Source organism: Dromiciops gliroides, chromosome 1 (assembly GCF_019393635.1).
Source record: "Dromiciops gliroides isolate mDroGli1 chromosome 1, mDroGli1.pri, whole genome shotgun sequence".
NCBI lineage: Eukaryota > Metazoa > Chordata > Mammalia > Microbiotheria > Microbiotheriidae > Dromiciops > Dromiciops gliroides.
Window position 1 is genome coordinate 569,540,560 of NC_057861.1, and position 24,529 is coordinate 569,565,088.

At 37.2% G+C, this 24,529-nt stretch overlaps 2 pseudogenes; both read left to right on the forward strand.

Moving 5' to 3' along the window:
• Window positions 1-12,213: 12,213 nt before the first annotated feature.
• LOC122735612 lies at window positions 12,214-12,712 on the forward strand (annotated as a pseudogene).
• Window positions 12,713-15,840: 3,128 nt separating this feature from the next.
• LOC122735719 lies at window positions 15,841-16,295 on the forward strand (annotated as a pseudogene).
• Window positions 16,296-24,529: the final 8,234 nt, after the last annotated feature.

A 24,529-nucleotide genomic window follows, 5' to 3' on the forward strand; every position in this document is an offset into this window, starting at 1 on the left:
GGGGGGCAGGCAGATTAGAACCCACAATTTAGATTTTAAACAACACAATGTGAAATAATGCTCTTCTTATATTTGCAGGGGAGGGGAGCTATAATTATTTTTCTTTTAAAATATTTATATTAACTTGAAATGGGTTTCTTATTATTTTAATAAATATCCTTAAATTTAATTTTTAATTTTAATATGATAAATATAGATAGATATAACCCACATAATCAAAACCTTTCTTAGGTCCTCCATAATTTTAAAGGGAACCAAAAAGTTTAATAACCATTGATAAAGAGAAAAACAACTGTGAAAGACTTTTAAGAACTCTGAGCAATGCATTAATGTATCACAAGTCCAAAGGAATGAAGATGAAACTCAACACTCACTTTTTGACAGAAGTGAAGAAATTAATGTATCAAAAGAGACATGCATTTTCAAATATAGAAAATGTGGAATTTTTATGTCTATGTAGATATGTATTGGGTTAGTTTAAAATTTTTATTCAGAGAGAAAAGTAGTAGAAAAAATTTTTTAATTTTTATTTTAAAAAATTAAAACAAATACCAGACCTTCAAAAATATTATTAATGGCAATTTCTACAGTATTTTGTTGTCTCATTGGCTTTTGGATAAAGGTGTTAAATTCATGTTTGCAGAAAATCTAAAAACTGTATGATTCTTGACAATCTCTCCCTCCTTTAATACCATTTAATCATTCTCATGTAGAGGCAGAAACAAGTTGTGCATCACTGATGGCTGTTTTGTGTTTTTCTTCATGCCATTAAATGTCATGACCAAGGAATTCAATACCTAATGACCAGTTTACCAGTTTCTATGTACTTGGTAGTCTTCTGACATTATAGAACTTGCAAGACTTTGACTTCTATTCACATTGCTCTTGAAAAAACAATACCAACTGCATTCCTAGCTTATGCATGTGATAAAATAATGGAATTTGGCAGATGCCCAGGGGTCCCACCTGAATGATCTAGTACTGTTTGGGAAACTGGCTAGGTACCTACTTGGAATGATTGGATATGGGCCACACCTGGCCTGCTCTGAGTGACGTATGCTGCTGATGTCATCAGGGGAACCACTCTTTGACATCCATGTTGAAGGACCTCCCTTTTGAGGGAGGGAGAGCAAAAGTAGAAAAGGGAACCCTCACTGAGGGGATCTTGTCTTTCCTGTCGGTGAGCTTCCCAGAGCAGACTGCAGAGGGGCTACACAGCTATTTCCTATTGAAACTATGGACCCCAAGTGGTGAGTTAATAAAAACAAGTCCAGTTCTTTGAATTAGCTGAGCTGGAAGCAAGTTTGGGGATTGTGTCAGTCTTTGCTAGAGCCAGGGAGCTTATCCATTTTTCTCTTTCCCTATTCCCTTGTCATTGGCTTAATTAATTTCACCTTTGTTGTGTATTTTCTTCCCATTAATAAAACCTGATTTGTCTGTGGAAAAGAGGTTGTTAATTTCCTTTCTTATTGGCCTTGGAGAAATAACTAAAAAGGCAGTTTGGAAAGGAGGAGACTTTGGACCTAGAGGTCCCTCATTATTTTCTGAACCCCAATATTGTGGTAAGCCACCCAATTAACTCTCCCCATATTAAATTTGGCCCTTACATGCAGCAGAATAGGAGCTCTATAAAGGAATAACAACAACAACAACAACAACAACACAATCAAAATTCCATTGTATACTTATATTTTCCCTTAGAAAGACTGTAGTAAGATAGAGATAGGAAAAGTATTCAAGATGAGAAGAGTAGGCCCCAAAAGAAAAGGAGAAAAGGCAGTGAGCTATATGGGACAGGGAATAAATTACCTTAATGTAAGAAAACCTGTTTTCAAATCCTGGTTCTGCCTCTTATTCCCTTTTTGCCTTGTATAACAGAAAAATGTGGATGGGGTGGAGATGTGAGATATGAAAGGAGTGCATTCAGTAATATCTAATCCAGTTCTCCTATGAAGAAAAAGTCAGAATTCATTATTTTTTGTTGTTTATTTTTACCTTTGAGAATTAAGGGTCAGTGAGAGAAAAAACAATTAAGAAACATTGAAATAGATGATAGAACTACTCTGGGGAAAATCATGATATCCTTTCTTTCTTAAAAATTTAAATAATAAACATTTTTATTTAAAGTTTTGAGTTCCAAATTTTGTAGCTCCCTCCTCTACCCCCTCCTGCTAGTGGTAAGTAATCAGATATAGGTCATACACATGCAATTATGTAAAACATTACCATATTAGTCATTTTGTATAAGAAAACAACTAAAAGAAAAAAATGAAAGAAGGTGAAAAATATGCTTTACTCTGTGTTCAATCAAATCAGTTCTTTCTTTAGAATTGGATAGTATGCTTCATCATTTGGGATTGTCTTGGATCATTGAATTGCTAAGAATAGGTAAGTCATTCACAGTTCTTCATCAAACAATATTGTTGTCACTGAGCACAACATTCTCTTGGTTCTGCATGTGATATCCTTTCAAGTGACCACCTATGATAGCTCTATCATCCCTTTTCAATTTTGATGTGAATGTCCCAGATGGGAAGTTCACTTCACTGGTGAAAGGGAGGGAAGAGGAAGTTAACAGAAAACAGTGAATTCTGCAGTTCAATCCTTTAATTGAAACTTTAAAAAAGAATTTCAGTAGTATTGATCCTACTCCTTCATTTTCCCTCCAGAGCTAAATCAAGCTGTTACCATGACAAGAAGTGGTTTATGATACTTGAATATAACCACTTTTCTTTTTCAGTGGTTACTCACAAATTGCACAGCTATATGTTTAGCCCCTAAAAACACTTTTCAGAAAATACCATTAAATTCTCATAAGTTATACAACAAACTCAGTTCCAGTCATCCATGGTGCTAAAGATGCCTAGGCCCTATCCCTAGGAGTGAGGGAAGGAAGAGCCATCTCTCCTAGAGGCAGTTGGTGGCACAGTGATAGGGCAGTGGTCCTGGAGCCAGGAAGACCTGAGTTCAAAGTCAGACTCAGAAACTTAGTAGCCATGTGACCTCAAGCAAGTCACTTATCTGTCTCAGTTTCCTCAACTGTAAAATGGGGATAAGAATAGCATCTACTATCCAGGGTCATTGTGAAGAACAAATAAAATAATAATTATAAAGTACTTAGTACAGTGCCTCACACAGAGTAAGCACTATGTAAATATATTAATATATCATTAATTTTATATTTCAATGGTTATATACTATTAATATATAATAATATGTAAATGCTATATTAATGTTATATTTTATACATAATACATATATAAATGTTATATATTATACTAACATTTATTTGGAACTTACATATTTATTATACATGAATAATAATAACCATATAACACATTATATATAATTATTCAATTAGTTAGACTTTAATCCTAGCTTACTCTGTTTTGCCTTTTGGGGCCTCTCAGTCAGAGGCAGGGTTACTGATAGAAAGTCAGACTTGAAGCTAGAAAGATCTGGGTTCAAGCTCTACCTCTGATACATACAGCCAGTGTGACCAGCAAGTCACTTAACCTCTTGATGCTCCAAGAAACTTTCTAAGACTATGTACAGCCATAGCTACTAATGACCCAGAAAAAAATATCCCCATCACCAAAGTCCTTGACACTGTCAAATATGCATCAGAAATGCATATGGTTTTATCAGTGGGAATTTTTTTTAAATATGCATTACCATTTTGCTGTGCCCTTATGCCCAAAGGATCAAGGAGCCTTTCCATCTGACTCACAGATGCAACTCTTTATATGTTGCCTCTTCATATTAGAATGTGAACTTTGTGAGAGTAGGGATTGTTTTACTTCTAGTTTTTTGTTTGTTTGGGGGTTTTTTTGTTTGTTTTTGGTGAGGCAATTGGGGTTAAGTGACTTGCCCAGGGTCACACAGCTAGTAAGAGTTAAGTGTCTGAGGCCGGATTTTAACTCAGATCCTCCTGAATCCAGAGCCTGTGCTCTATCCACTGTACCATCTAGCTGCCCCTGCTTCTAGTTTTTAACGCAGCGTTTTGCATATAGTAAGCCCTTAATAAATATTTTTCTCATTAATTCATTCACAATTTTCAGAGCAGGTGCTAAGTTTATTTGTGGTAGGGATTTCCTCATTGGGAGTTCTCTAAGCCAGGGGTGTGAGATTCAAATAGAAATATGGACCATTAACTCATACATCAGGGTCCCTGTAGCCACATATTGACTTAGAAAACTACATAGCAACACTATCTATGTTTTATTGTATATTTATTTTTGTCAAATATTTCCCAATTATATTTTAATGTTTCCAGATGCACATATTTGACATCTCTGTTCTATACTAATGAAAATACAAGTCCAGGCCAAAAAAATTATAATAGCTCATATTTACATAGTACTTTAAGGATTGCAAAGTGTTTTACATATAGTTTTTAGTTTGATCAGGTTGATTTATATTTCTTGTATGCTTATACTGCATTCTCAGGAACTTCCCTTGATGAATAGTACCTTCTTAGTTTAAATTATGTGATCCTATAAACACAACACCATCTGCACAGATGACTAGCTGCCTACATTCTTGGCAAAAGAAATATTGGCAAGCAATTCCTTTTCTTCCTTTTGCCATTTTCTGATTACGTTTTTGGAAGCTGCCTCTCTACTTCTCATTTGCCTTTTAATTGTGCAAACATCAGCTGTTTGTCCCCAGGGTATTTTCCATCTTTTCTCAACAAGAAGTAGTCATCTAATATGTGCCTACTATGTGCCCAGCATCAGGCTAGGTGCTGGTAATAGAAATGCAACACAAATTTTAAAATCTTGAAGACTTTTCAAATAAGAAGAAGTGAAAGATTTGAGAATAAAAATATAATGATGTTTTCTTCTGGTGTTTATAATATATCCAATTTTTACCCCTCCAATAAACATTCATAAAAATATAACAAGAGTCACTAGTACAAGACAGTCACATACACACATATTTTTAAAAAGAAACTAGAACTAGACACAATGAAAATGCAAGATGAATGTGTCACCTCTCTGGTGACATAACAAAAAAATAAGTCTAACTTTGGAGGGTTGGCTAAATCTGAGTATCAAGTAACCAGATTTCAAATCATTTGGGTAAACAGTTCTCCAATTATGCACACAATTCAGTTAAAATTCCTCAGTTTCACATCTAAGATCCTCTAAAAGTTGAGCCCAATCTACCTTTCTAGCCTTTCCTAAAATTGCTTGCCTTCCCAAATCTTCAAGAGTCAAACTGGTTTATACTTTGATGAAGAAGAGTTGTTTTTCATTCTTCTGAGCTTTTCTTTTTATCATTCTGGAATGTTTTTTCCTTTCCACCTTTCTCCAAGAGTTAACTTCCTCCTTTAAGTCTTCCCTCATTTCCCCCAATCTGAGGGTTTGCTACTTCATCTGAGCTTGTCACATAACTTCCTGTGACAGTTACTGCATGTAACATTTAATGAGAAATTAATTAAGCATACTTGTGACAGTTCTTCTAGTATTAGTTAAATATTATTTCCATGTTTTCTTGTTAGTTCAATTTTCCCATCTTTTTTTCTATCTCTATAGTAGACTGTAGACTCCATGAGGACTAGAATTCATACAGCCAATTCTGTAAGTCAGTGAACACTCATCCTTTATGTTCTGCTCTCCCCACAATCACTACCTCTCAGTTTTTATTGAGCTGGACATTTTTGGAATGGTATTTCCTCTCCCTCCACCCAAAGGCAATTTAATAGAAGGGAAAAGAGCTGATCAGGTGAACATTGACCTAAGTGATAGTCACTTTTAGCAGTCAGTTAATAGTGGACAAGTATCTGTTGAGCATTTACTATGTGCCAGTCACTAAGCTAATTGCTGGGCACACAAAGTAATGCAAAAATATAGTCCCTGCCCTCAAGGAACTCATATTTTAATGGGAAATTGTCTTCTAATAAATGCTGTTCCAATGTTCTAAAAGGTTTGGAGTAATGGGTACTACAGAATTCCAATCTATAGTTTGGCAATGTTCTGGGATCATAAAACCCTTAAATTTACAGCTCAAAGGGGTCTCAGAGGTCATCTCTTATTTTACAGATAAGGAAACTGAGACTCAAAGAGGTTAAGCAACTTGCCTGAGTCATAAAAGTCACCACTGGGATAGGATTTGAACCCTTTGACTTAAATCCATAGTTCTTTCCCCTCTACCATGTCAGTGCCTATGACAAAAACTGTGAGGATCTTTTGTGGAAGAGCACTAAGGATCATATATTTAAGAAATGTTTAAGAAAGAACAAGTTTGAACATGGATAGCAGGAAGAAGAAATTGTTATCTGGACTGTATTCATGTATCCTATACAGAAAACGGGTTCAATCAGTAAACATTTACATAGCAAGTTAGAGGCAGCTGGTGGACAAGTAGATAGAGCTGTGAACCTGGAGTCAGGAAAACCTAAGTTTAAATCAGGCCTAGGACATTTCTAACTGTGTAACCCTGAACAAGTCAGTTTAAAAACTTTTTGCCTCAGTTTCCTCAATTGTAAAATGGGTATAATAATAGCTTCTGGCTTGCAGGGCTATTTTGAGGATCAAGTGAGATAATGTTTAGTAAAAGCGCTTAACAACCTATTTTTACAAAAATATAGCAGCTCTTTTTGTGGTGGCTAAGAATTGGAAATCAAAGGAATGCCCATCAATTGGGGGATGGCTAAACAAGCTGTGATATATGATAGTGATGGAATATTATTGTGCTATAAGAAATGATAAACAGGATGATTTCAGAAAGGCCTGGAAAGACTTGTCTGAACTGATGTATACTGAAGTGAGCAGAACCAAGAGAACATTGTGCACAGAGACAGCAATATTGTTTGATGAAGAACTGTGAATAACAACTATTCTCAGCAATACAGTGATCCAAGACAATTCCCAAAGGACTATTGATGAGACATACGACCCACCTCCAAAGAAAGAACTGATATTGATTGAACACAGACTAAAGCATGCTATTTTCCACTTTCATTTTTTTTCAAGTTTTTTTTTGGTACAAATTGACTAATATGGTAATGTTTTACATAATTACAGGATTTGCCATGATACTAAGCATATAGACTTCCATAAAAAAATGTAAAAGCCCAACATCTCTGTTTAAACCAAATGGAGAAATTCAAGTAAATAGCTATAAGAAAGTTGAGGAGGTAAAAGAAGGATTCATGGAGAAGATACATCTGAGCTGGACCTCAAAGGAAGGGAGCAGCTTCAACATGGAGATAAAAGAGGGATAGGATAAAAGAAAAAGTCATTGAAGATATTGGAGATGGCATAAGAAAAAAAATAGAAATAAGAGAGGGTAGAAGAAAAGGGGACAGAATTCCACTTTGGCTAGAACATAAAGTATATGGAAAGAACTAAGGTAAACCTGAATGAGCAAGATGAATATAGACTAAAGAGGGTCCTGTTGATGCCATGAATTTATACTTTATTTGGTAAATAATAATAAAGTTTGCAATTTTCTTCATAGCACCTTGAAAACGTTAAAGCACTATGTAAACATAATTATAATTATATTATTATTATTATTAACTTCATGAGGTACATAGCATAAATATTATTAGGTCCATTTTAATAGAGAAAGAAACCCCGAGGCTATGAGAGATTAAGCAACTTGCTTTGGTTATAACTAATAATTAATGTGGGATTTGGACTCAAACCTTCTGGGTCTAAATCTAACATTCTATATGATATGCCACAGTGTCTCATATAATAAAAGCTTACAGTAAGCATATGTGGGCTGGTAAATGTTAACAATTGATTCTCAAAACCCCCCACATTTTTTTAAACTTTTAAGTTTAATCTGCATTATCCACATATCTTCCATCACTTTCTTAAATCTAGGCAGTCAACAAAGCAATAAAACAAGCCCTAATCTGTAGTACTTGCCAATTTCTGAAGCATACATACCCATGCTGAAAATTTAACAATTGACTGGCATAAGCTGGAATGAGCAGGCTACAGAGTATCCCTGGTTTAAATCCTCTTTGAGGTTTAAATATTTATTTTATTTACATTATTTAATACAGTCTTCAATTATCTGACTCAGAATGAGAGAGATCACATAGTAAATGCAAAAGGTGGGACATAAATCCAGGTGTTTCCCATCTTGAAGTCTAGTATTCTTTCCTCTCTACCAAGCTATTTTCCCAAGGTTGGCAATGAGTAGCCACCTGGAGTGTTTGAGTAAGAATGATATGATTATAGCAATGTAAGATTACCCAGGGGGGCAGCTAGGTGGTACAGTGGATAAAGCACCGGCCCTGGATTCAGGAGGACCTGGGTTCGGGTTCAGCCTCAGACACTTGATACTTCCTGGCTGTGTGACCCTGGGCAAGTCACTTAACCCCAATTGCCTCACAAAAAATAAAAAATAAAATAAAAAAATAAAAATAAATTTAAAAAAAAAGATTATCCAGGAAGTTTTATAATGGAGGGATTGGACAGAGGATAATCTGGAGTCAAGAAGAACAGTTAGGAGGTGATTAAAACAGCCTTACTGGAAGAGATAAGGGCCTGAATAGAATGTTCGTTATGGAAGTTGAGATAGGCACATTGCAGAGACTGACACAACAGAACTGAAAGTTAACTGCATGTAGAAAATGAAAGACAGAGGAATCATAAATGATTCCATAATGAACCAATGATACCGGTTATACCATTAACAAAAACAGCAAAAATAGAGCAAAATTGCAAGAGAGTAACAGATTTAAATGTGGTATAGAATTTCTGTTTGAAGTTCTTAAAGCACCAGAATTCCACTTTTTCCACATCAAAATTCCTCAAAGGTAAAAGTGATATGAGAAACCAACAGGAAACTAAATTCACATTAAACATACTGAAAATAGCAGTAGATAAAGTAGTTTACATTCTGGTCAAGTGAAGTAAATTTAGCTGAGGAGGCAGCTAGGTGGTGCAATGGATAAAATACCAGCCCTGGATTCAGGAGGACCTGAGTTCAAATATGACCTTGGACACTTGACACTTACTAGCTGTGTGACCCTGGGCAAGTCACTTAACTTTCATTGCCCCACCCCCCCCAAAAAAAATTTGGCTGAGGTAAACTCAATAACTCAAGGTACCAAAATTACAGGGCCAGGATGCAATGCCTGGAGCCCAGGCAAGCAAAAGGGCTGTTTTAGGGGCTAAATCAGATAATAGGGAGATTCTGTTGAGTTTGAAGGGTACAAATAATTAACACATACCTGCACAATCACTAAATAAGAAAATATCAAGATGGGCTATTTGTGTGAGTACCCCATAATACCAATAGAACCCTAAGTATCCTACATTTTAGCAAGTGTCAAAGCAGAATTCATGGGACAGAAAGTCTTTCCCTTACTTACCATGATGAGAGTAAGAACTGATCTCAATCCCATATTATTAAAAATTGTTATTGACTCCCTAGAGATGAAGTCTCATCAATCTTCTTCATAGGAAACTTGTGTCTCATTTGGGACTAGGCATAAATTACAGAGTAATAGAATGTTGGGGCAAGTAATCATTCCTGTTGAATCATTGAATCCTCAAAAAAGAATATTGTGATGTGTTAATAAATTCACTTCAATAAGCTCATGTAAATATCTTTGTTTCTTTTCTTTTCTTTTTTTTTTTGTGAGGCAATTGGGGTTAAGTGACTTGCCCAGGGTCACACAGCTAGTAAGTGTCTGAGCCTGGATTTGAACTCAGGTCCTCCTGAATCCAGGGCTGGTGCTCTATCCACTGTGCCACCTAGCTGCCCCAAATAATCTGGTGGGTTTTTTTTTGGGGGGGGGGGGTTGAGGCAATTGGGGTTAAGTGACTTGCCCAGGGTCACAAAGCCAGGAAGTGTCAAGTGTCTGAGGCTGGATTTGAACTCAGGTCCTCCTGAATCCAGGGCCAGTGCTCTATCCACTGCGCCACCTAGCTGCCCCTAATATCTTCGGGTTTTTGCAATTCAGTTAAATTTTCTTTATGAATTTTGAGGCTCTGCCATATAGTGCGTGCATAGATTAATTGGTTAATTTTTATGCTTCTGTTAAATACGGTATCTTTGATTTTCTCTAATGAAAATGAGAATTTTTATTTTTGTTTTGTCTTCTAGATGATTTTGCTTCTTCCCAATGACTCTGCAATTACTATGAGTACATGCAATGTGAGCACACACATGCATATGCTCATACCATCCTAAAAGCCAGAAGTCCTCAGGAACTCACATAACCCTTCCCACTGTAATGATTGGAATGATGCCACCTACTGGAGACTTACTATAGGAAAGCTCCACCATGAGGAGAATGCCTCAGAGGGCAAGGCCATGTGGCTTTTCCTTGGCCTCAGGAAGTGACGTTTGCTCATGGGTGCTGTCTATCAAGGCTACCAGCCAATCAACTTGAGGAGCCTCCTATTTTCTGGGAGGAGACAGGAAGGAGGGAAGAGGGCCTGCACGGAGAGCTCTCTCTCTTTTGGGTTCCTGACTTGATGGTGGTGGTGGCAGCAGAGGACTTCACAGGAAATTTGAGGAAAGATAGGAATGCCAGGCTGTTGGAATTCTGTTCTCAATCTTTCTCTTTCTATTTTTCAATAAATCCTTAAAAACCTAAACTCATTTTATCAGTGATTTTAGTCAGTTTCCCCCAAAACTGGGGGAACAGATTAGAATCCACATTTAGAATCTTAAATTACACACCATTGATCAAGATGGTGTGTTGGGAAGCATAGCACTCTCACAGAGATTACCCATTTGCACCAACTATTCCCCATATATACTCATTTCAAAGTCATTATTTCCCATTGCGAGCTGCAATTCCCTATTAGAATGCACTTTAATCACTATATGAGCCAGGGATTCCAATATGATCTAAGGCACAAGCACCCAATTTAATTTGTACATACTAGGCAAGAGCATGCAGGGTGGTGGTGAAGCATGGGCACTAAGGATTAGCAGTCTCGGGGGTGAGTTCATAAGGGTTTTACCTCGTCAGATTATGCTCCTGTTTTTTTTTGTTTTTTTTTTTTTAATTTTGTTTTTTTTTTTTTTTTTAGTGAGGCAATTGGGGTTAAGTGACTTGCCCAGGGTCACACAGCTAGTAAGTGTTAAGTGTCTGAGGCCGGATTTGAACTCAGGTACTCCTGACTCCAGGGCCGGTGCTCTATCCACTGTGCCACCTAGCTGCCCCTATGCTCCTGTTTTGTCTTGTGAATTCAACTATAATTGCTCTGTATCTAGTATCTATTCTTCTTGGAGGAGTTCATTGGGCCTCTAGAAAGTATCTTGTCCACATTGCTAATTGATCCTTTGATACTAATTTAGGATCTTATGTTCTAATAGTTGGAGACAATACATCTAGGGAAGTGGTGGACAGGGAAGGGTATTTTGTTATGAAAGGTTACAAATATGCTCAGGGAAACCATAAGGGAATAGACTGGATTACCCTTTCCAAGAATAGGGACAAAGGTAGTTTGATTATGCTCTCAGATTTGGAAAGAGTGAGGTGAGGGAAGGCTGGGCATAAAGATTACACACACACACACACACACACACACACACACACACACGCACGCATGCACACATATGATTAATGAGAAGGTAGCAGGAAAGTAAAGTTATGTATGACTGGAGGAAAGCTCAGATCTAGTGGATGATGTGAGGCAATTACTAATCAGGAGAGCTAGTTCACATGGTGGGAATTCTGGGAGTAAAAGGGTTAAGTTCAGTAGAATATGGCTTTTGAACTAAGTAAGTAGAGAACTGCTAAGTAGGAAGCCAGAGAATGGAGAAAAGAAAGGAATATCATTGAGATCAAAGGAAGACAAGAGTTGATAAAGGCGTAAATGCAGATGGTGGTAATGGAGGTAGTAGGGAGAGGACAGAAACAAGAAATATTTGGGAGATAAAATTAATTGCACTCAGCAAATAACTATATGTGCCCTCAAGATAGGGAGACAAAAAATTAAGTAAAAAAGGAAGGCTCACCACAAAGAGCTTAATCTGTAAACCTTCTTTAAGGGTAAATTAGGTTGCAGTTCTACAAATGTTTCAAAGATGAGGTTGTAATGATAGACCAATATAGAAAGTAAACAAAAGAAAGTGGAAAGTGAAGGTAGATCTCATGCTGCATAATAAAAATGACACAGCACTATTTAAGAGAAATGTCCTAGAAGCCAGATAATTAACCTTACTGAGACAAAGTCCCACTGCTCTCAGCTCAGCCAGCCCCAAACTATTCTCAGTGTCACCATGATCTTCTGGACCTTGTTGCCAGTTGCCTTTGGGGGGCTGTGCTATAGCAACCTCTGCTCCCTGGGCTGTTACCTGACTCAGAGCCCAAAGGAATACTTCTCACTTCTGAAAAAAATGAACACATTTTCCCTGGTACCCCAACTTCAACTTCTCAAAGGAAGCCACAGAGGAAGATGCTCATGAGATGCTCCAGAAGATCTTCACTCTCATCAGCCAGAATGTTTCTGCCACTTGGAATCAGAACCAGATCACACAACTGCTCAGTGGACTAAATCAGCAGCTGGAACAACTGAAAAGATGCCTCGGGCAAGATGTGGAGTAGGAAGAGCCTTCTTGGGGAGCAAAATGCCCAATTTTTCCCTGAAGAGCTACTTCAGAGAGATAAGGAAGTACCTGCAGGGCAAAGAGTACAGCTTGTGCCTGGGAGATCCTACATGTAGAGATCAGGAGGGTCTTCCCGTTTATGAGTAAACTGACAAGAAAACTTAGGGATTGAGGAAGAAAAAACAGACTTTCAGTTCTTTAAATAATTGTCTGCTTCCTAAAAATAAGCAATCATTATAAAGAATTGCTTTCACATAAACTGAAAATCATCTGTGTTAACTGAATTATTTTAAAATAATATAAGCTGCCAGTCCTATATTGCAAGGGGCTTTGAACACAGAGAAACATCAACTGTGTTCAATAACTGAACATTTTATAATTCACAGGTTTCTATTCATTTATCTATTTATACTGTTTATTCTTTCAACATTTATATTTATTGTTCATAGAAGGAACATGGTTGTTTTTGTAACATTTATGTTGAGTCTATTAATTGCTATATTTCTCACATAAAATGTATAATTTTAAAGAACTCTATTTTACTAATAAAACTATTTTATCAAATTAAAAGGCTGATTTAATAATCTATAAGAATTCAGAGAAAAGCCATTGTAAGAATGCAGTTCAATAAACACTTAAAATATCTAAGTTGAAGGCCCTGAGCTACTCAATGGATATATAAAGGTGCAAAATGATGGTTTATAGGGCCCTCAGATGAGTTACAATCTATTTTTTTTTGGTGGGACAATGAGGGTTAAGTGACCTGCCCAGGGTCACACAGCTAGTGTCAAGTGTCTGAGGCTGGATTTGAACTCAGGTCCTCCTGAATCCAGGACCAGTGCTTTATCCACTGTGCCACCTAGCTGCCCCATGAGTTACAATCTAAAGAAAAGATATAAGCTGTCCTCAAAAATATGTGTGTCCAAAGGCTGAATATATTAGAGACAAGGCTGTGGAGCTGTGAAATACGACAATTCTGGAAAGGAATTTGTAATTACGCAAATAAAGCAACTAAAATTTCTAAAAAAAGATTACAGCCACAGTGCATGGGAAGTCATCCGAGTGGAAATCAGGAGAAACTTTTTGTTCATGGGCAAACTTTCAAGAATACCAGTTTGGGGTAAGCATATTAATTTATATTATTATACCAGTAAAGGATTGACCACATGTCTTCCTAATTTCTCATGGTCCCAGGCCGAATGGTAGAGAAAATAGAGAAGGCAGAGGGAGAGCTTGGGCATGCCAATTAGTGGGAGCAGGAGAAAAGTGCCAAAAGACCCAAAAGATGACCCAGAAATATCTTCCAAGGGTTTTTATCTTCTTTTGATACAGGTGCCTCATTGATCAAAGCTAATTGGGTTATAATACATCAAACAAATCCAATTGGTTAGCATTATTCAAATCTATTGGTTGAGAAGACTTGAAGGCAGTCTATATAGGGATAATGTGAGGTCATTCAACTCTTTTTTTTTCTTTTCTTTCTTTCTTTCTTTCTTTCTTTCTTTCTTTCTTTCTTTCTTTCTTTCTTTCTTTCTTTCTTTCTTTCTTTTTTTAGGTGAGGCAATTGGGATGTAACTTGCCCAAGATCACACAGCTAGTAAGTATCAAGTGTCTGAGGCTGGATTTGAACTCAGGTCCTCCTGACTCCAGGGCCGATGATCTATCCACTGTACCACCTAACTGTGCCCAGTCATTCAACCCTTGATAGGGAAAGGAATATTAAGTCCGTTATTTAAGTAAGGTTTAATCCCATCAGTTCTTCAACAATCTAGACAAAGGATCTGTTAGTTTTGTTCCCTCTGGTTTGTCCCAGATGATATTTGATGAAAAAATCTCAAGGAGAGTCCCTGGGTCCCCTGAGAAATTGATTATTAATCATTATTTTCTCATTGACTAAGAGAAGAAATAGAATCTCAGTTCCTCAAAAGATTAACTATTTCTTAAATTTAAGCATTCAGTCATTAGATGTTTCCACATCAATTGAAGATTCACTGAATTTATTTTAAAACAGCACAAACTACCATTCATATATTGAAAGGAAGTGTTGATAAAGAGAACCACTACTTGTACTCGGTGGCTGAATATTTTATAATTTTATGCTTTTATTTATTTATACTATCTATTCTTCCCACAATATTTATAATATGTATTGCTTGTAGAGAGAATATGATTATTTTTATAATATTTATATTGAGGCTATTATTAATTTTTATATTTCCTACATAATATAATTTAAGTTATATTTTATTTTGTTTTCTTTTCTTTTCTTTTTGCAGGGCAATGAGGGTTAAATGACTTGCCCAGGGTCACACAGCTAGTGTCAAGTGTCTGAGGCAGGATTTGAACTCAGGTCCTCCTGAATCCAAGGCCAGTGCTTTATCCACTGTGCCACCTAGCTGTCCCCTAAACTATATTTTATTAATAAAACTATCCTTGAACAAACTTCATGTGAAAAGGCTGGTTCAATATTCCATAAAGATAAAGGTAGCTGATATGTAAATTTGGTTGCAGTTCCATAAGAATACCCAGAATCATCCAAATAGTACAATTCAATAGACACTTATTAAATTTATTCTATGTTCAAGACACAGTGCTACTCATTGGATATATAGAGATGCAAAGGGACATAGTCACTGCCCCCAGAGGTAACCAAACTCAAACTAAAGGAAAAATACAACTAGTACCTAAATATGTGTCTTCAAATCCAAGAAATATTAGAGACCAAGTTGCATTCTTGATGGAGTTATGAATCTGTGCAACCATTTTGGAGAGAAATTTGGAATTATGCAAATAAAGTTATTGAAGTGTCCATAATCTTTGACTCAGAGATTCCATTATTGTGCTTTTATCCCAAGGTGGCCATTGGAATGAAAATAGTACCCAATGGTAAGAAAAAAATGACCAAAATACTCATGGCATCACTTTTTGTGATAGCAAAGAATTGAAAACAATTGATAAATGGCTAAACAAATTATGATACATGTATGTAATGGGATATTACTATTTTTTAAGTAATAGTGGAGAAGAACAGAGAAGTGCTGCATGCACAATGGGAAATGAAGAGATGCAAGACCAGGATGCCCTCTTTAAATGGAAGTTCTGGTAGAAGCCATCTAATCAGAGGGAGTGTGACAGAAGGTAATTCTGAGGTGTGAATTACCTAGACCATAACATATAATTGGAAAAACAGCCCATTGAGCTAGTCTAACAGAACATGTATCTTGGAAAATGTAGCTCCTGAATTCAGCATTAAAAGAATATGGGGCAGAAGTAGCTCTTCGACCTTTTCTCTTCCACGGTGGCTCTGAGGTCAAAATGAAGTTCAATCCTTTTGTGACATCTGAATGGAACAAGAACTGCAAGAGGCATTTCGATGCCCCTTCCCACATATGGAGGAAGATTATGTCTTCTCCTCTTTCGAAGGAGCTGAGGCAGAAGTACAATGTCCACTCCATACCCATTTGAAAAGATGATGAAGTCCAGGTAATTCGAGGATACTACAAAGGACAGCAGATTGGCAAGGTAGTCCAGGTTTACAGAAAGTAGTATGTGATCTACATTGAGCATGTGCAGCAGGAAGAGGGTAATGGCACAACTGTCCACGTGGGCATTCATCCCAGCAAGGTGGTTATCACAAGGCTAAAACTGGACAAAGATCGCAGAAAGATCCTTGAACGGAAAGCCAAATCTCGCCAAGTAGGAAAGGAAAAAGGCAAATATAAGGAAGAAACAATTGAGAAAATGCAAGAGTAAAAATTACATGACCATAATTAAATTGCTAGAATGGACAAAAAAAAGAATATGAAAGATTCAACATAGAAAGATAAAGAGGGATCTAAGTTTTAAAGGTCTTTAAATGTTAAATTACTTTATATTTTAACCTGGAGATAATTTTATAATTGATCTTGGAGGTGATAAGGAACAACTAGAGTTCATTGTATATGGGGTAGTGACATGGCCAGACCTGCAATTTAAGAAAATTACTTTTATAGCAGAGTGAAGGAGGGACTGGAATGGGGAGTGGGGGGAACCAACTAGAATGTTACTGAAAGAGAGGAATAGGGAGGTGGTGACAATGTAAGGGAAAAGAAAGGGACCCAAATGAGAGAGTTTCTGAACACAGAAATGACAAAATAACAACAGATTGGAAATGTGAGGTGAGTGAAAGTAAGGAGTCAAAGATGACATCTAAATTGCAAGTGTGGGTGACTCTGAGGATGGTGGTACCTTTGACAGTAATAGCAAAGTTCAGAAAGAGGGAGGGTTCTTTTTGGATATGTTGAGTTTGAGATATCTATAGGACATCCAGTTGGCAGCTGGTCATTTCAGATTCCTGTCAAATTAAATAAGTGGATGCTGAAGTAAACTGGGTCCAGTAGAAGACACAAGAAAAAATTATCAATCCATTCATTTCTTCCTCTGGATACAATGTACAATCCATTTCCACTGTTATCACATCTAACCCCTTGAATGAGGATTAGTACATACTTCTGCATCCATAAAATAACAATGCCTAGTCACAGTCTCAAGCTCAGTGACCCACAAGATTACCTGGTTCTGTGGCTTACTTTACATGAATAGAAAGAAGACAGAAAATCATCTTAAAGAATGAGATGTTTTTAGTGATGATAGGGGGTTGTCGCTATCAAATAAGGACAAAAAAGACTGTAAAAACTTTTCTCTTTAGACTTCCTTTGACTAACTTGGCATCTAGACAAACCCAGATCCTTTGGGAAAAGTATGAATAAGCCAAAGTACTCCCCTTGGATCCACCACATGCCAGTGACATAATTGGGACAGCTGGCTATAAAGATTTCAAGCCAGAAAAACCTTCATAAGACTTAAGCTGCAAATTTTGGACATTTATAGGCCAGTGGTAGAAGGAAAGAATTCAGGTCCCCTCCAAGCAGCTATGCCATCAAGATTGATCTAATAGTCTCAACTTTCCCTGTGTTTGTTATGTGTAGCCCCATCTACTGGTCCTCTGGTCTGGACAGTATGAAGCTTATATGAAGTAACTCTATTTAATCTTTTGGGGAGGAGAGTTCAATGCAGTTCCTGAATTCAATGAATAAGCAACGGTGAAGGACCTTTATGGGTAGAGTTACCTGAACCCCCTTGACTGAGTTCAGTCACTACATCCCAGTGAAAAGGTACCTGCAATAGCTATCAGGACATGGTAAAGGTAGCTTTTTGAGGATTTTTTTTTCTTCTGTGGGAGTCAAGCCAGAAAGGAAAAGATTGTTTAGGTAATAGGCACTGGAACTAGGGAAAATAATTTCAAAATGGCAGAACTAGGAGGAGCTTATGTCAGCATGGCCATGTGGTTGTGCTCCTTCTAAGTCCCCTCAAGATCTGTGAGGCAGTAAACTCTTAAGAGGGATTAATAAGGATCTTGTATTCTGTCTTATTTTTCTAAGAATCCATTTATTTATAAGGGAAGGCCAAAGGTTCTGCTAAGCTGGAAAAAACAAACAAACAACAACACCAAAAAAAAAACCTTGTACCTCCAGCCTAGCTCTTAACTAGTCAGTAAGTGATGGGTTTTATCTGGCATAACAACTTACAAAGATTATTTATTATACAACAGAAGGTTTGTGGTCTGAGATGACCATGCCAACAAAATCATGAATCCTTAATATTCAAATACATGTCCAGAAAAAAGCAACCATGATGGTGAGGAGACTCAAAACCATGTCGTATGAAGATCAAGAAGGAATGAGCAATGTTCAGTTATTAAAAGAGAAGGGGAAAAGAACAAGTTTGCTAGAGAGATTAGACATGTTCTGCTATTTCATTGGCCCTAATAGGTCCCTTCCTTTCCCTTCCCTTCCCTTCTCTTTCTTTGAATACTGCTAGACCATGATAGTTAAGTTCTTGGGCATTTCCCCAAACTCACACACCAGATACCTCAGGGACAGCTATACAAGATTCAAGATATTCTATGAATCTCAAACCATAGCTAATCAATTCCCATCAATACATTCACCTTTAATTGTTGGTTGGATTTATACCAGGGATGCATGAATTTTTTAACATTGGGGAAATTATTAGGATAATTAATCACATTAAAAACATATAAACCCCATGGTTATAATAATAGATTCAGGAAAGATCCTTTTCAAAGTATAATACTCAGACTTTAAAAATAGACTACAAAGGGGGCAGCTAGGTGGCACAGTGGATAAAGCACCGGCCCTGGAGTCAGGAGCACCTGACTTCAAATCCAGCCTCAGACACTTGACACTTACTAGCTGTGTGACCCTGGGCAAGTCACTTAACCCCCATTGCCCCACAAAAAAAAAAATACACTGCAAAACATGGAAATAAAAGGTCCTTTAAAATATGACAAAAAGCTTCTATCTAAGTCAAATGTTAGTATTATATGCAACTGGGGAAGTGCTAGAAAATTTTACCAAAAATAGAGGAGTAAAGCAAGGATGCTCTCTTTCCTTGATATTACTCAATATAGTTCTAGAAATGCTAGCTATAAGACCAAAGGAAGAAAGTGAAGAAAAAAGAAAAAATTTACAAGATAATTTTACTGTATTTTTGTTTTTGTTTTTTGTGAGGCAATTGGGGTTAAGTGACTTGCCCAGGGTCACACAGCTAGTAAGTGTTAAGTATCTGAGACTGGATTTGAACTCAGGTGCTCCCGACTCCAGGGCCGGTGCTCTATCCAGTGCACCACCTAGCTGTCCCATTTTTGCTGTATTTTTTAAAGGAATACCAAGTTGTGCATAGTAGAGTTGTAGTTTCATGTACAATCATCTTTTTGCTGTACTATGTTATGGAAATGCTGGTTTTATTCCATAAATTAAAAATAATTTTTAAATTTAAAAAATTGAAGGCATAAAAAGCAAATAAAACACAAAAAACCTATTTGCTCATGACATGATGGTTTACGCTTCTTGTCTTTCTCCGTCTCTCTTCCTCCTTATCCTCACCTATTATTTCATTGTTGTTGCTCAATCATTTCATTCATAGCTGATTCTTCATGACCCCATTTTTGAGGTTTTCTTGGCAAAGATACTGGAGTGGTTTGCTGGTTCCTTCTCCAGCTCATTTTCCATATGAGGAATTGAAGCAAACAGAGTTGATTAACTTGCCCACAGCTAGTAAATGTCTGAGGCCCGATCTGAACTCATGAAAATTGGTATTCCTGACTCTAGGTTTGGCAGTCTATCTGTTGCACCACCTAGTTTCCTTTATGTATTACATTTTGAAGTGATTTTTTTTTGAGGGGGGTGAGGCAATTGGGGTTAAGTGACTTGCCTAGGGTCACACAGCTAGTAAGTGTGTAAAGTGTCTGAGGCCAGATTTGAACTCAGGTCCTCCTGAATCCAGGGCCGGTGCTCTATACACTGTGCCACCTAGCTGCCCCACCTTTATGTATTACAATGCCCTCCTGGATAATCCTTTACTTTGAGACCTTGCCTTCCTGATTAGTGGTCACCCTCCTGGTGACCATTATTTTAGGAAAAACCTCAGTTATGCTTTACCTCACTCATGTCTGGCCTCTTCTTTCTCCTTCTCTTCACTTACTATCCTTCCTCCTATCCCTCTCTGACTCACCTACCTCAATTTTTTTGTTTTACTTTCTGTCAGTCATGCGGGCTTGTGGAAAATTATGTCAAAATTTGGTTGTCCAGAGAAGTTCATCAGTATTGTATATCAGTTTCAAGATGACATGATTACTTGGTTTTTGGATAATGGGTTATGCTCTCACATTTTTCCAGGCACCAATGGACTGAACCAGGGCTTTGTGCTTGCTCCCATACTTTTTAGCATGTTGTTTTTAGCAATACCATCAGAAGCCTTCAAAAAGGATGAAAATAGCAGCAAGGTCAGTTACCAGACTGATACTAAATCATTTAACTTGAAAAGGCTACAAGCCAAGACTAAAATGGAAGGACAGTTGGTGCATGATTTTTTTGTTCACAAATGATAGTGCACTCAATGTAGCCTCTGAAGCAGAGATGCAACAAAGTATGTATTGATTCACTGCTGCTTGTGCTAATTTTGGCCTAACAATTAAAACCAAGAAAACACAGGTTCTCCACCAACCAGCACCACACCATCCATATATGGAACCATTGGTTACAGCAAATGCAGAAATTTTGAATACTATGAATAACTTCACTTACCTTGGCAGTATACTTTCCAGGGATATCCATGCAAATGAATACATATTGCCAAAGCAAACTCAGTGCTTGAGAGATTCCAAAGGAAAATGTTGGAGAGAAGAGGTATTAGACTGCCTACAGAACTGTTGTGCTGACCTCATATGAAACCTGGACAGTCTACCAGTGCCATGCCAGGAAACTGAATTGCTTCCATTTGAATTGTCTTAGGAATATTTTGAAGATCACCTGACAAGATAAGGTACTGGACACTGAAGTCCTTTCCTAAGCTAAACTGCCAAGCATTAAAACTCTACACAAAGAATACAACTCTGATGGACTGACTACATTTGAATGCCAAATGTACATTTACTTAAAAGACTGTTTTATGGAGAATTCACATAAATCAAGTGCTCACATTGTGGTCATAAGTGATACAAGGACACTCTCAAAGTCTCTCTGGAAGACCTTTGGAATCAATAGTGAGACATGGGAGATGCTGGCACAGCACTGTCCAGCATGGATGCCTGCATCAAAGAAGGTGCTGTGCTCAAGCACAAAGCAGAATTGCAATAATTCAGAACTGGGAGATGTGCAAATTTAGCGAATCCCTATTCCAAATGTTAATATAAACTCTTTGTACCCTGCCTGTGGTAGAACCTTTTGAGCTCAAATTTGTCTGATCAGCCACAGTTGGACACACTATGACTTGACTCCATCAGAGTGTTATCATTTTGGTCTTCTTGCAGAACGAAGGACAACAACCAATCTCCACTGGAATGTAAGCTCCTTGAGGTTAGAGAGAGTCTTGCTTGATTTTATTTGTATCCCCAACACTTAACAGTGCCTGACACATACTATATGCTAAGTACATTCCCTTTTTTTCTCTCACTCTTGCTCTCTCAATCCCTGTCACTATCACCCATGACTATGACCTTCAAGGGCAAAGAAAAATAATTCTAATCTATCTTCCACATGACAATCTCTCAAATACAGGGAGACAGGTACCAGGTCACCTCCTAAATCATTTTTTAAAATTTATTTTTATTTATTTAGAATTTTCCCCCAAGTTGCATGTAAAAACAAATTTTAACATTGATTTTGAAAACTTTGTGTTCCAGGAGGCAGTTAGGTGGTACAGTGGATACTTGGATTCAGGAGGACCTGAGTTCAAATCCAGACTCAGACACCTGACACTTAACTAGCTGTGTGACCCTAGGCAAGTCACTTAACCCTCATTGCCTTGAAAAAAAAAACAACTTTGTGTTCCAAATTCTCTTCCTCCCTCCCTTCCTCCCTCTTAAGAACTCAAGAAATTCAATATACATGTGCAGCCATGTAAAACATTTCCACATTAGTCAATTTGTGAAAGAAAGCAGGCAAAAAAAATCAGAAAAAGTAACTAACAAAAAAATTATACTTCAATCTGCATTCAGATACCATCAGTTCTTTCTCTGTAGATGGATTGCATTTTTCATAAATCCTTCAGAGTTGCCTTGGATCATTGCATTGTTGAAAATAACTAAGTCATTCACAGCAGATCATCTTACAATATTGCTGTTATTTTGTATACAGTACATTTCACTTTGCATCAGCTCATGTATGTCTCTCCAGGCTTTTCTGATAGCATCCTGCTTATCATTTCTTACAGCACAATAGTGTTCCATCCTAATCTCATCCCACAATTTGTTCAGCCATTCCCCAATTGATGAGCATCACTCCAATTTCAAATTCAACTTTTTGTTTGTTGTCTGTTTTTGGATAGTAATGGTATTACTAGGTCAGAGAGTATGCATGGTTTTATAGCCCTTTGGCCATAGTTCCAAATTGCTCTACAGAATGTTTGAATCAGTTTACAACTTTACCAAGAGTGTATTAATGTCTCATTTTCCCCATATCCCCACAACATTTGTCATTTTCCTCTGCTGTCCTATTATCCAATCCAATAGATAAGAAGTAGTACCCAGAATTATTTTGACCTGAATCTCTCCAATAAATATTGAGTTAGAGCGATTTTTTCATATAGGCTTTGATTATTTCTTCTGAAAATTTCATGTCTTTTGATCATCTATTAATTGGAGAATGGCTCTCATTTTAATAAATTTGACTTAGTTCTCTATGTGTTTGAGAACTGAGGCCTATCAGACAAACTTGCTTCAAATTTTTTTCACAGTTACTATTTCTAACTGTATTACCCTCCATCCTATCCCCCTTGATATTTACTCTATTTTCTATCTTCTTTCACCCTATCCTTCCTCAAAAGTGTTTTGCCTTTGACTGTCCCCTCCCCCAATCTGCCCTCCTTTCCTTCATCCCTTCCCCCTTATCCCCTTCCCCTCCCACTTTCCTACAGGGTAAGATATATTACTATACCCAATTGAGTGTGTATGTTATTCCCTCTTTGAGCCAATTCTGATGAGAATAAGGCCCACTCACTCCCCCACACCTCCCCCATCTTCCCCTCCACTCCATAAGCATTTTCTTGCTTCTTTTATGTGAGATACTTTATCCCATTCCACCTCTCCCTTTCCCTTTCTCCCAGTTCATTTCTCTCACCCCTTAATTTTTTTAAAGATATCATCCCTTCATATTCAATTCACACCTGTACCCTCTGTCTAAATATACTCCATTCAGCTGCCCTAATAATGAGAAAGTTCTTATGAGTTACAAGTATCATCTTACCATGTAGAAATGTAAACAGTTTAACCTTTTAATATCCTTCATGATTTCTTTTTCCTATTTTACCTGTTTATGCTTCTCTAGGGTCTTGTATTTGAAAGTCAAATTTTCTATTCAGTTCAGGTCTTTTCATTACAAATGCCTGAAAGTCCTCTCTTTCATTGAATTCCTATTTTCCCCCTGAAAGATTATACTCAGTTTTGCTGGGTAGGTGATTCTTGGTTGTAATCCCAGTTCCTTTGCTCTTTGGAAGATCATATTACATGCTCTCCAATCCTTTGATGTAGAAGCTGTTAGATCTTGTGTTATCCTGACTCTGTCTCCACAGTACTTGAATTGTTTCTTTCTGGTTTCTTACACTATTTTCTCCTTGACCTGGGAACTCTGGAATTTGACTGTAATATTCCCAGATGTTTTCATTTTGGGATCTCTTTCAGAAGGTTGTCAGAGGATTCTTTCAATTTCTATTTTACCTTCTGCTTCTAGAATATCAGGGAAATTTCCCCTGACTATTTCTTGGAAGATGATGTCTAATCTCTTTTTTTGATCATGGCTTTCAGGTAATCTAATAATTTTCAAATTATCCCTCCTGGATCTATTTTCTAGGTCAGTTGTTTTTCCAAGTTGATATTTCACATTGTCTCCTATTTTAAACATTCTTTTGGTTGTGTTTTATTGTGTCTTGATTTCTCATAAAATCATTAGCTTCCATTTGCAATTATTTTCTCCAGAAAGCTTCTGTATCTCCTTTTCCATTTGACCAATTTGGCTTTTTAAGCTGTTGACTTTTTTTTTCATGTCTTTCCTGCATTTCTCTCATTTCTCTTTCCATTTTTCCCTCTACCTCTCTTACTTTATTTTCAAAGTCCTTTTTAAGTGCTTCTACGGCCTGAGAGCAATTCATATTTTTCTTAGAAGCTTTAGATGCAGGAGCTTTGACCTTGCCATCCTCCTTTGAGGGTATATTTTGATCTTCCTTGTTACCATAGAAACTTTCCAGGGACAGCATTCTCCTCTGTTTGCTCATTTTCCTAGCCTATTCCTTGAGTTTTATTTCCTTCTTAAAGTGGGGCACTGGTTCCAGTTTGCACTTCAGGGGGTCCCAGGCATTATGATTCAAGGAGAGTCATGTTCACCACTTTCATGGCCTGTGCTCTGGTCTGCAAGAAACCACAGGCCTGCTTGCC